We start from the raw sequence: 14,629 nt of genomic DNA on the forward strand, positions 1-14,629 counted from the left end.
TTTAGAAGTACCAATGTTGCATAAAGTCTTAATAAGATAAAAAGAGCGAAAGAAAAAGACATTACTAACAAAAAGTATTTTTGAGACAAACATATTACATTTATTATATTTGAAAAGTACTTACTTAACATGAATCCTTACAAACAAAGAAAAATCTTCATATCTTGTCGATTAAATTATATATATAATATGTGATTCGGGTGTAAAAGGGAGAGTGTCACTTTTTGGCAAAAAATGAGATGTTCGTCAAATTTTAACGCCTATAAATGGATATTTTCTTTTGCAAGAAAAGCAAATGATAATATGAATAGTATATATACTCCAAACTACTTCGTGTTGACATTAGACCTTTTAGTCCCAAGTCGCAGATATATAAAGTATGTGAACTTACATTGAAAAATTCTGGCTACTTTAATCTGTTTTGAAATTCTTCCAACTTATATTGGAATAAGTTTATTATCATTTTTCCTTAACTTTACAAATGCCAAATACGATTGACATTTGTCTCAAACTGCTTACGTGGATTGCAAATTAAAATTGTGAGCCAAGCCACGAAGATACAGATGGTGATCAGAAAAATGGAAACAACTGAACGAAATTGCAACTTACCAGATTAATATGGTGTCGGGCCACATTTCGCCTTCAGAACAGCCTTGATGCGACGTGGGATGGAGGCATAGAGGTCGTGAATGGTAGCAAGTGGAATTTTACATCATTCCTCGTGCAGGGCATCGGCCAGTTCTGTGAGAGAGGATGGAGGTGGAAATCGTCGCCGGAGTCGGGTTTCCAAGACGGACCACAGATGTTCAATTGTGTTGAGATCTGGGGATTGGGAGGACCAAGGGAGGTGTTGAACTTCATCCCGATGTTCCTCAAACCACACTGCAACAACGCCAGCTGTATGAATGGGTGTTTTATCATCCTGGAAGATGGTGTCATTGTCCGGGAACAACATCCGGACCATAGGTTGCAAGTGGTCTCCTAAATTGCGACAAAAACCGTTGGCAGTGATTCGTCCGCTAAGTGTGACCACAGGACCCAATGAAAACCATGATATTGCGGCCCACAGCATCACCGAGCCGCCGCCATGTTTCACAGTTGGGCGGAGACACTGCAGATCATAAGCTTCTTTGGGCGTTCTCCACACATAAACACGGTCCGTGGTTGGGAATAGGGTGAAGGATGACTCACGACCATATCACACGTTTCCAGTCCTCAACGGTCCAAATTGCATGGTCGCGGCACCATTTGCGGCATGCGAAAGCGTTATGGTCCCTGATGACCGTTTTGGCCCGTGCAACACGACCCCGTAAGTTCATGTTATGTAACTCGCGGCGGACTGTGATTGTCGAAAAAGGATGGGGGAGGTGCTGATTGAGCTCCTCCGTCACTTACTCCGCAGTGGCACGATGGTTCTGCGTGCCAATGCGCTTTAATACCCGGCGTGACCTTTCACTCATGATTTTCTTCCGCCCACTGTTCCGCTTCCCCGATGTGGTTTTCCCGTGTGTTGTGTAGGCCGTTATCACCTTCAACCTATCACCTCACACTGTCCCACGCGACACACTTAACACTGTAGCCACTGCCGTCACACTCACTCTACATAACTGCGCACCAACAATTTGCCCTCTTTGAAAATCTGAGGGGTCTCCATTTTACACTACCTCCGTCTGCTGCAGCCACTGGACATTGCTATTCCACTGCGCCTGACGTAGTATGGAGACCGACCTAACACACCACTACCAGCGGTCCGGCTCTGCGGGCGCCACGACACCACTGCCAACCCATAGAACTGACGTGTTGCCAACTACAGGTGTTTCCATTTTTCTGATCACCATCTGTAGTTCTCTAAAGGTCTTTGAGCATATTCCTGTACAATAGTACGTACTCGACTTCCAGTTACTCTGTATTTTTTTCTGCCGGTGGCCAATACTTGTCTAGCAACTTCTATTAATTTGATCAACAGAGTGCTCGTTTAACCGTGTATATTCGACGATAACCGTTTGCGATAAGATAAAATTCGTTGCGCCATATAATTTTATGATAAAATTGCGCGCATCTCTTTACTTTATTTCATAGTTCTACCATATTCACTTTTTAATATTCGGCGATAGTTGCCATCGAAATTCATACAGTTATACGCATAATAATAATAATAATAATAATAATAATAATAATAATAATAATAATAATAATAATAATAATAATAATAATAATAATATCAATTACGTGAACAATACCTTCGAATAAAGAAAAAAAAACTGTCACGCTGGGATTCGAACCCGGGTCACTGAAATGGCAGTTCTCTGCTTTCACTTGATACAAAGATAAGAAAATAAACTAGTAGTTATGTTACATAAACATAGCACACACTATTTTTACACGTGTTGATGCAATTCAAAGAATGCGAAAATAATCTCTGCCGGCTTTTCTTCTTTAGAAATTAGAAGTTACGGTCAGGAAGAATTGCAGTAATATAAATCGGGACCAGTTAAAAACAATGAGGTAGCCTCATCTTGAAGAACGCTTCGCGATATTTTCCTCATTGACGAAGGTCTATATCACTTGTTTTTGAGTTAAAGAAGGAAACCTCGAGTAAGTCATTGTGATACTTATAAGGAACGTCTCCTTATACGAGTTTTAGTACGAGTATTTTGTGTATAGTCTTACATGCAATGCTTTTAACTAGCTAATAGTTTAGGCGGAAGATGAAGTGACGAGGTGGGTAAGTGTTTAGCGCATTGAACTTATATTCGGCAGACCCGCGTTCAAATCACGGTCAGGTTCTAACTTTTTCAAATGTTTCAATTTCAATTTCAATACATACCCCCTTGGGGATCCTGGCTTTTTGGGCTATTTTTTAGACTTTCAGTCAAGCAGCTACTGCATCGTCACTGTTTATCCTAGGATCATGGTTCATATCTCATTCTCTTCAGAATAGAGATGGCTTTCAAATGGTATCACTTGCATGCTTATACCATATACCAGAAGACGGAAAAGTGATGTCAAAAGGAAAATTTCAGGGGGGAATTTTTTCAAATTTTGGGCCTCTCTGGAGCGGCCCTGTGTGAACATAGAGATCTCAAAAAAAATCTGATAAATAGTACTAGATAGACTAAATGTGTGTACCAAATTTCAAGTTTCTATCTTGAATAGTAAGGGCCGGAGAAATTTTATCAAGAATCCCCACAATGCCCCAAATTACCGCAAAACACCATGATCTCAGGGAAAAATTTTCCTGAGACATCCCTAATTACCCAAGGGTAATAATTCGACCGTCATTCTCTTCAGAATAGAACTGCCTTTCGGACGGTATGACTCACGTGTCTCCATCATGTATCTAAGGCGGGAAAATCACGAATTACGGAATTTTTTGGGTCTAAATTTCCCTTTTTTAAATTCTCCCCCCCTGAACCCCCCGTTTTAACGCAGAAATCGGGGGGAAAATCTGGTAAATACTACTCGGTGGAGTGAATATTTGTGCAAAATGTCAATCTTCTACGTGCAAAAATAAGCCCGCAAAAAATATACCGACAATACCCCATATTCCCCTATACAGAAGTATATTTTGATAAAAATTCCCTGAGACATCCCTAATTACCCTAGGATAATAATCCGACCGTCATTCTCTTCAAAATGGAACTGCCTTTCAGACGGTATGACTCGCTTGTCTCCATCATGTATGTGAGGCGGGAAAATCACGAATGACGGGAATTTTTTGGTCTAAATATCCCTTTTTTCAAGTTTTCCCCTCTGGACCCCCCTGTTTTAACGTAGAGATCTGAAAAAAATCTGATAAATACTACTATGTAGGCTGAATGTTTGTGCACAATTTTAATCTTCTAGGAACAAAAGTAAGCCCGCCAAAAATATATATACCGACAATGTACCATATTCCCGTATACAGAGGGATATTTTGTAAAAATTCCCTGAGACATCCCTAATTATCCTAGGATCATGGTTTGCACATCATTTTCTTCAGAATAGAACAGCCTTTCAGACGTTATGACTCACCTGTCTCGATCATTATCTAAGGCGGGAAAATGACGAAAAACGGGATTTTGGGAGTAAAAATATCCTTTTTTCAACACTTTGCCCCTCTGGATCCCCCCTGTTTTAACGCAGAAATCTGAGAAAAATCTGGTAAATACTACTTGGTGGATTGAATGTTTGTGCAAAACTTCAATCTTCTACGCTCAAAAATAAGCCCGCTAAAAATAATGAACATAGGCTTCATAAGAGAAAATATATATTTCAAAATTGTGACGTCATCACCTCCTACATCTGGACGCAGGACGGTCTGAAACCGTACGTAATGTCTTCTACAATGCCTCTGTACTTGATAAACAACAAAACGGACGAAAAAGCTCAAATAGATGAGAAATAACGCAATGTACCATGAAACACCCGTATGGTACAAATTATACTATAAGGAGCCCAAAGGGATACTCAGTGTGACAAGCAAGATTTTCTCTCCTCCAGAAAGAAAAAATGTTGGAATGAGGAGAATTGGAGAAGGTCTCTCAATGAAGGCAATCATTTACTAACTTATTTCCAGCAGTTGTTCTAGATTTGATATTTTCGTCTACTTTCAAGCATTTTCTGATTCATGTGTGATCAGTGTTTTTATTTCTTTGAATATACGGTATATAGTGAAATAATACATTACATACACAACAATATTGAGATGTTCATTGGAAAACACGCTCTGAACCAGAGAGGTTCATCTCAGAATGGAGAAATGTTTCTTGCATCATCTACTCACAATTTCACTTGCAAAAAGACTGGATTCAGTGCTACCAACTGTTGTCAGTGCCGAGAAAAGTTACGTGTAAATTGGGTTGCATCTGTCCAGGCGTTCTCACAACTGCAAATTACCTGGACCCCAAGATATGGAATTAGAGTACTTAGGGGGGAGAGACTTTTGTGGTTGGGTGTACATAGATTTTCCTAACACGAGTAACACTATCTGCTGTTGATCTAAAATATTCCAAGTAATTTTTCCTCTTTCTTTTTCTTTCCTTCTTTCCTTTTATTTCATACTCCCGAATTTTGCGCCACCTTACTTCGGCAGCCAGGGCCGTTGCCCCACTCACCCGCACCATGACACGGCACTGATCAATACCTACCTGCAACACTTTTCTCTGTTCACATGAATCGTAACTGGGCTGTCGTAATAACTTTGATTAACACTGTATACAGATATACATGTACGTTCTTTCAACACAAATCAGGTGGTGTCCACTGAATACTTTTAATCTAATAAGCATTTTTATATTTCTCATGCTTTTCAGGCTATATCTCAGGCTTTCTTGACGTGAGGCCCTTTCATCGCGGGGTCCTTTTGACTCGGGCCCCTTTTGGCGCAGGGCCTTTTTGAGTCACGCCCTTTTGCCGAGGGCCCTTTTGACTCGGCATCTTTTGACGCGGGGCCCATTTGACTCGGGCCCTTATGACCGGGGCCCTTTTGACGTGGGGCCCTTTTGATTCGGGCTTTTTGTCGCGGGGCCCTTTTGACGCGGGGCCCTTTTGACGCGGGCCTTTTTGTCGCAGGGCCCTTTTGACCCGGGCCCTTTTGACGCGGGGCCCTTTTGACGTGGGGCCCTTATGACCGGGGCCCTTTTGGCGCGGGGCCCTTTTGACTCGGGCCTTTTTGTCGCGGGGCCCTTTTGACCCGGGCCCTTTTGACGCGGGGCCCTTTTGACTCGGGCCCTTATGACCGGGGCCCTTTTGACGCGGGGCCCTTTTGACTCGGGCCTTTTTGTCGCAGGGCCCTTTTGACCCGGGCCCTTTTGACGCGGGGCCCTTTTGACGTGAGGCCCTTTTGACTCGGGCCCTTATGACCGGGGCCCTTTTGACGCGGGGCCGTTTTGACTCGGGCCTTTTTGTCCTCGCCCTTTTGTCCGGGCCCTTCTGACGTGACACCGAAAACTTCTATACCTTTCTAACGGAAGCGGTACAAACGTAAAATTTTTCCAGTACATTTCGGCACAAATGTAGCACAAACGATTGACATAGGTTTTGTTTCGAAATACCAAGTTTGGAGGCTTCCGTTTCTCCAGCCCCTCCACTTTAAAACCGTTATAACTTCTTACCGGAAGTGGTACAAACGAAAATTTTTGCTGTACATTCCGGCACGAACGTAGCACAAACGATTGGCATAAGTTTTGTTTAGAAATTTCAAGGTGGGGGGCTGCCGTTTCCCCAACCCCCACTTTAAAACTCTTATAACTTCGTACCGGAAGTGGTACAAACGAATATTTTTGCGGTACATTCCGGCACAAACTATTGGCATACGTTTTGTTTTGAAATTCCAAGGTTGGAGGCTTCCGTTTCTCCAGCCCCTCCACTTTAAAACCGTTATAACTTCTTACCGGAAGTGGTACAAACGAAAATTTTTGCTGTACATTCCGGCACGAACGTAGCACAAACGATTGGCATAAGTTTTGTTTAGAAATTTCAAGGTGGGGGGCTGCCGTTTCCCCAACCCCCCACTTTAAAACTCTTATAACTTCGTACCGTAAGTGGTACAAACGAAACTTTTTGCGGTACATTCCGGCACAAACGTAGCACAAACGATTGGCATAGGTTTTGTTTCGAAATTCCAAGGTTCGCGGCTGCCGTTTTTCCAGCCCTCTTCACTTTTAAACCGTTATAACTTCGTACCGAAAGTGGTACAAACGAAACTTTTTGCCGTATATTCCGGCACAAACGATTGGCATAGGTGTTGTTTTGAAATTCCTGGGTGGGGGCTGCCGTTTTCGCAGCCCTCCCACTTTAAAACACTTATATCTTCGTACCGGAAGTGGTACAAACGAAAATTTTTGCAGTACATTCCGGCACAAACGTAGCACAAACGATTGGCATAGGGTTTGTTTTGAAATTCCTGTGTGAAGGGGCTGTCGTTTCCCCAGCCCTCCACTTTAAAACTCTTATAACTTGGTTCCGGAAGTTGTACAAACAAAAATTTGTGCTGTACATTCCGGCACAAACGTAACACAAACGATTGGCATAGGTTTCGTTTCGAAATTCCAAGGTAGGGGTTTGCCGTTTCCCGAGCCCCCCTACTTAAAAACCCTTATAACTTCGTAGCGGAAGTGGTACAAACGAAACTTTTTGCGTTACATTCCGGCACAAACGTAGCACAAAAGATTGACATAGGTTTTGTTTTGAAATTCCTAGGTGGGGGGACTGCCGAAATGCACCCTAATTTCCCGTGTAGGAGCCGCGGTGGCTCAGTGGTAGAGCGTTCACCTCTGGTGCTTGGGGTCCCGGGTTCAATCCCAGCCCCCGCCAAGTCAACTTTGTGGTGGACAAACACCATGTGCGTGGGTTTTCTCGGGGTTCTCACGTTTCCTCCCACTTTCTTCCTTCCACCATTTTATTCATCACTCATCATCACCGTCTCCTTTAGCCTAACCGGCATAACTGTGGGACGTAAAACTCAAAGATTTCATTTCATTTTTTAATTTCCTGTGTATAGTATCCTAATTTGTAGTTTGTCCAGTTTTACACACGTGACGAATCACATTAGAAAGAAACTGAACAATTTTATATTGACCTGTATAACTATATTTTAAATGAGAAGTAATAAACTTACAAGCAGAACAGATAAACGGCAGAATCTTTATTAAGCCTATTACTAATATTACATATTATTATTAGCAATAATAATAATGATAACTAAATTCCTGGCGCAACAGCCTTTAGAAGGCCTGGACTTATAGCACTCATTTCTGTAGGGTATTGTGTTTAGAGGTCTATACGGGCTCGGGCTACTATTTAAACCGTAATGGGGTTAGTCATACTGAGAGCTTTATACAATTCTACCTGAGTTGGAGCGGCAACGCCGGAATCTAGTTACAATGAAGGATTTATGGTAGGAACAAGTAAATCCTTAGATCTTGACCTTCGAGGAAAAAAATGGTTATGTTTTGTTGCATACTATAGCTACAGTGATTGATTTAGCCTTCAAGTAAATATTAACAATATTATGTTCCGGAAGAGGTCCATAAGTAATCATTCTGGGTATTTTAAGTTGGGTCCCTATAGCCGTTCCGCGGTCTGCTCGTTGCCCTGGAGGGCCATCATGGCGAATGAAATCATAACCTGGAAAATAAACAGAGTGCATTTTTGCCAAGAAAGTCTCATTCAATAGAAAACTATTTACCTTTTGTTCGCGTAAAAGAGCGGTAAGAAATCTTTCCTGATGCATAACGAATGGATATTTAGGTAGAGTAACGTTATAAGAAGGCTCCCATCCATGATAAAAAAAAATATTAAACTTGGGTTGTGACGAGATTAATTTTAAAATGGACAGTCTGACCGGAATAAGTCGCCTTGACATCGAGACGATAGAGCACTTTGGTCGTATTGATCACTTGACTGAGAATGTGGGCTCGCAAGAACTGATGGATGTTTTGAAGCGTGAGACTGAAAAACGAATCATATCCTCAACAATGACGGGCTCACGCAGAGAATTATGTGGGGGCACTGGAGCATCGGGAGTTCGTAAAGGCACAAGTAGTTCCGGTTTCGTATGCTTCGCTGGAGGTTTGGCCTTGCAATTATAGCTATAAGTAGGGTGTTTGTTGTTACAAGTATTAGATTGAGGCGGCGGTGTTCCATTAGGACAATCTTTAGTGAGGTGAGTTTGACCACAGTAACCGCACTTAGAATTGTTAGGACAGTTAGATGTTGATTATAAACCTGGCATTTTTTCCAACGGATCGGGAGTGACGGAGGTGTACGAGAAGGCTCTACCTTATGACGGCGTTTCAAAAGGTAAGCTCCATGCTGTAACAAATTATCAATGGCCTGTTGTTCGCTTGTCAGAACGCGAACTAAGTAAGGCCTGTATTGTTGCGAATTCGAATGCATTTTTTAATGACGACTCCTTCAGCTGTAAGCTCTTCTTCGACCTCAATGTCAGTCATCTCGGACACCCTTGATGACCACAGATAATAATGGTGGTTTCCATGGCGGTGGAGCTTTGGCCTGTCGTTTTGGTTGTAGGACAGAAATATTTGCATTTTTGCCTAAAATTTCGAAGAAGGCCTTGCTATGGACATGACGATGGAAATCTGGTTTTTCCGACATCAATATGATACAATTATTCGTAAAGCGAATTTCGGCTATCTTCAAGCGGGGAACGTATTTGATAAGTTGGAAAATATGCTTGGAGGTTTTGATTTTGGTGTGCAAATTGGTTAGGAGAAAATTGTAGATCGGAGTGATCGAAAGCTGAGGAGAAGGAGCGGTTGAGTTGCTAACAGAGGGTTGCGTGTCCATAATCAGATCCTGTTCGTCATCGACATCGGCAAGATTGACCACCTCAGGAGCAGACCCAGAAAGGGGACGCTTGTCAACAGATTGATCGGAGTTGTCAGATTCACGCTTAGTGCGGCTAAGCTGATCCCTACAGTGGGGACCACAGGTGGTAGCCAACGGCCCTAAAAAGGAAATAGAGATGAAGATAAAGGTACAGGTGATGCTCGGAACCAACTAGCAATAAATAAAGTGAAATGAGAAGAGATGCGATGAGATGAGAAACAAAAATACAGGTTTTAACCTTCCAAAATCTCTATAATCATTTTGTCGACCCTGTAAAAAGCGTATTTGCACCATTCTCAGAAATACGTGTTGCAATACTTCTTCATCGGAAGGTGCAATAACTGCTTTAAGACAAGTTACGTTTAACCTAAAGTAAGTATGTATGCCGAGTTATGACTTTCTGATTCATTGATATCAGAAATTTCAGTAAATGCGCTTCTGGGATCTAATTTGATTTGGACCAAATTTGTTATTGCCTTAGATACTATTAAGTTTTAGAGTAATTTGACGCAAAAGATTTATAGTTGCTTTTGAAATAATCCAAGCTGCAAGTTTAGTAGTCAATAGGTCAAGAATCAAAGACCTCAACACTACAATATTGAATATACAGCATGTACATAATGGGCTAATAGTCAGGTGACAGTCCTGTAACAGAAAATTCTGTTGGGCCAGAGGTCCACATTGGCCATAGATAATGAGTGGAGGTGGGGAACCTAAAACACAAGTGACCACCATCACTGCCAATGTGAAGTCTCCAACTTTGAATATCACTTTGTTATTTTTAAATTAGAAGGCAGGCATGAGGCACACGTTTTAAGACTACTTTTGATCAGAAATCAACTCTACTGTCCATTTTGTCATATCATAAACCGTTGATGACTTATGGGCTGTATTATCCGTTTTTATATCATCACATGTTCACAATGATCACTCTACGCAACAGTGGTGAGTGCCACACGGCTCTTCCATTTCTCACGCACAGCCAGCAATGTCTCTGGACGCACAGAAACACATGCACCGTCAATGAACTGCATGAAATATTGTAAATTCCGAAACATAACGACGTGGCATATACCATGGTCCTAAGTTGTTCTTTAAGTGCATAACATTTTGACAACACACGGCTACGAGCCTACCACCTCGATTTCCTCGCGGCACACCAGAGGCCCATTCGCGGCACACCGGTTGGGAACGCTGGCTAGTCTGTAATAATAATGAACGGAAGTTTCACATATTCAACCCTTTAATATATTTCTCGCTGCTCAAATTTACTCACTTGTGCGGTATATGTGTGTATGTGTAAATAAGATCATATCTCTTTTTGAGTTATTCAAAAAACATACAAATAAAGAGGAAGGATTTTACCAGAAATCCGAAAACTAAAAAAGTAAAATTAAAACCTGTTGCTTTAAGTATCTTTCCTGTTAGCAAAATACATTGTATAATGCTGCAAACATGTTACAGCAAGTAAGATTACTAGCATCAGAGGAGAAAATAGTTTTTAAAGTATTTGCGGTTTTTACTACTTCCGAACAAATTATTTTTTATTAGTCGCTTCAAAATTTTTGGAAATTTTACCGATAACGATAAAATTTTCAACATAGATGAGGTTCGGGATGGTTTTTATTATTTCACTTTGAAGTGCAACTTGAGGGCAGGGGAGAGGGGAAAATGACAGATACACTCTTAAAAAATTTCCTTGCTCAGAAATGAGAAAAATGCATGTTCAAAACAAAATAAGTAATTTTTACTCATATTTGAAATAAAATGTCTCATTATTTTCAAACGTGTTCTCATTTGTGAGCTCAAGACAAATTTTCTGGTTCCCACTTATGAGATTATTTCATTTCTTAAAAATGAGAATGAAATAGTGCGTGATTTGTAATGTAATGGATGACTGAAAAATAACGGTTACGATCTTACCGAAATAATATTACTATGTTTTACTAGGGTGTAATATTGCTAGGGCTTAATTAGTATACAGGAAACGAGATAAAAGATTTCAGTTGTTGCAGAGTGCGAATGGATATAAGTACGCAGTACGGTGATGCGGCTGAGGTGGCGTATGAATACACCATACCATTACGAGAGGCATAAATTGTGAATAAAAATTGAAAAGAGATCACTTTGAAAAGTAATAAAGATGTTTTGTATTGAATTTTATGTATTTATACGTCAATAGTCAACTTTGTACCATTGCGCTCTTGCTCGTGGCTGGTGCTTTGCCTTCCTCGCGCCAGAATCTAGGAAGAATTGAACGTTGCCTAAGGTGCTATTCCGCTGCACCGAAGCAATCCCATCCGTGCTTTCTGTACTGCCACGTCAACGAGTTGCTGGGTGCATGATTGAGTGGGTGTGTGTGAAATCTAAGAGGGACTTGCCCTAATTGAATTCGTTACTGTTTTTGTGATTTTTGCTTTTACGTCGCTTGGTACTGTGTTAGAAATATTTGGACTTTCTGAATCATTTTGATTATCCATCGATTGTATTTATTTTCGTTTTGGGAAAAATTGTTAGCTGTAATTTCTTTTGAGAAGAAAGGAAAAGAAGGCCCAGCAGTTCACGTAATTGCGGTAAGTGAAGATATATATTTTGTATTTCTTTCTGTATTTCTTTTAGGTTGTTTTGTTCACTGCTTTAAAGGAGTGGATTTTTCATAGTTTGTGTTCTATATTCTGTTTGAGATACTGTTGTCTTTGATTAAGAAGGTTGATTTAATTTAGCGTCCCTATTGAGATGTTTTAATTTCTAGTATTTTTGGTTAATTGGTTTGAAGGCTGATTCAATTTAGCGTCTCTATTGAGTTGTTTCAATTTCTAGTATTTTTGGTTAACTGGTTTGAAGGTCGTTTTAATTTAGCGTCCCTTTTGAGTTGCTTCAATTACTAGTATTTTTGGTTAATTGGTCTGAAGGTTGATTTAATTTAGCGTCCCCATTGAATTGCTTCAATCACTAGTATTTTTGGTTAATTGGTCTAAAGGTTGAGTTAATTTAGCTTTCCTATTGAGTTACTTTAGTAACTAGTATTTTTGGTTGATTTGTTTGAAGGCCGTTTCAATTCAGCGTCCCTATTTAGTTGCTTCAATCGCTAGTATTCTTGGTTAATTGGTTTGAAGGTCGTTTTAATTTAGCGTCCCTATTAAGTTGCTTCAATTACTAGTATTTTTGGTTAATTGGTCTGAAGGTTGATTTAATTTAGCATCCCCATTGAGTTGAATCAATTACTAGTATTTTTGGTTAATTATTTTGTATGTTGAATTAATTTAGCGTCCCTATTGAGTTGATTCCGTTTCGACTATTTTTGCATAATTTATTGGGAGGTTAGTCGCTCTATTTCTCGTCTCATTTAATTTGTTTCAGTTTCATGGTTTTTTGATTAATTAGGTTTGAAATTCGGTTAGTTTAATTTTGTATCACAATTAATTCTTTTCGGTTTTGAGTAATCCTGCGTTAATAGTCAATTCTGTAAAAGTTTTTTTTTTTTTTTAGATTTGGCGTTCTTTTTAGTTCTTTCAGTTTTGAGTAATTTTGTCGTAGTAATTTAGTTTGTGGATAGTTTTTTTTTTAAAAAAAAATTATTGTCCCATTCGGATTGTTAGTTTCAAGTACTTTTACAACGTTTGCCTAATTGTTTGCAGGTTTCTTTCATGTAAGTTGGTATACTGGATTATTATTCAAGTTCGGTACTCTTGGCTTATTTGATCTAGTTGAATGAAGCTAGCTTTCACTCTAAAATTACGGAAGAATAAACTTGATGCTGTGCTTTAACGCCATTTCTTGTTGTTGGGGTTTATTTCGTATTCAACCGTCTGAATTGGTTCATTAGAAATTTATTTTGCTACAATTTGTAGTCCTAATTAGTTTACTTTATAGTTTATCGTTTATAATTTATAGTTTATCATTTGTTTGCTATTAATGTTCAGATTGGCGTTTAAGTAGCAAATTTTATTCTCAGTCCACTTAAGTTTGTTGGTTTGAAGCTTAGCCTAGTTCTGTAAAATCTTCGACCTGATCTAATAGCTTTCTAGGATTATCGTTGTTCTATGAAACTATTTATTGGGAGTTAGTTCGATTTTGAAATTTTCGGATTCCTGCCTTTATCAGTTTTCTGGAGTTATATTTTTTGAAACTTCTTTATATTGCTTTAGCTTCTGCTTAAGGTCTTTCGCATATTATTATTTGTTTAATCTGTCATTGATAGCGTTTCTTTTGGAAGTTCTCGGTTTGGAAGTTAGCGTCCCAAACTGTTTTTTTTTTTTTAAGTTCAAACAGCACTCGCATTGCAAAAAAAAAAATCTTAAAAACTCGTTGATTAACTGTAACAATTTAGTCTCCGAATTATAGCAATTAATAATTTGATTCAAATCTGCTTGGTTCATTTTAATTCATTTTTGTTGAGCTTTAATATATATATATATATATATATATATAATCTAATTTGGTCGGTTGACTATTGGCTTACTTATAAAAAATTATATCAATTTGGAATTTGATTAGTTGTAGAAATGTGTGATTGACGACGTGACCAAATTAAATCATTCTATTTGAGATAAGAATTTATGATAGATTTGGGAGGTATTAGTATTTATTAATTCTTGGATCTATTGTTGTATTACGGATTGAATGAGATTTGAATTATATATAGGATGATTAAAAAGTAATATTTATTGTAATATTTTTCTTCTGCTTTAATGCAAACTGTTAAAGAAAATAAATTATTAAATTGAATTCAGTTGATTTTGAATTAATATATTGCTAGTGTAATCTTTAAGATCTTAAATCTTTAATTGTTAATTCTTGACTTTAGATAATTTACTTAAGGGATATATATATAGAGAGAGACAAACTGACAATTTTTCAGGGGCACGGCTGTGATTCTTAAAGCACCCCATTGAATTGTGATTTGCCGAATCGTCCTTGCTTGTAATTCTTATTACGGATTTTTTGTGGGATCGTTGGACGAACTAGATGGTTTTTCACTTTTAAGCGCGGGAGCGTTACAAAGATTCGAATTTCACAGTGTTCGTACGAATATTCTTGGACATACTGATATCAATGCAGTATATGCCGTATCAACACAAACAAATCTATATATTACTTCTATTTATATATATATAATTTGATTCAAGTGAAAGGCACTAATAGTATAGCAATAACCAGTACTACGTAGTTCAAACACTCACACCACAAAAACCGCACCAGCGACAAAGCATGTCCTCGCGGTATGAAGGACCGTAGCGAACTGACCACTGAGCCACCACGCCCCAGACATTGGAAAGTCATGAGCATGTATTGG

Source organism: Thermobia domestica, chromosome 14 (genome assembly GCF_964235325.1).
Source record: "Thermobia domestica chromosome 14, izTheDome1.hap1.1, whole genome shotgun sequence".
Classification (NCBI taxonomy): domain Eukaryota; kingdom Metazoa; phylum Arthropoda; class Insecta; order Zygentoma; family Lepismatidae; genus Thermobia; species Thermobia domestica.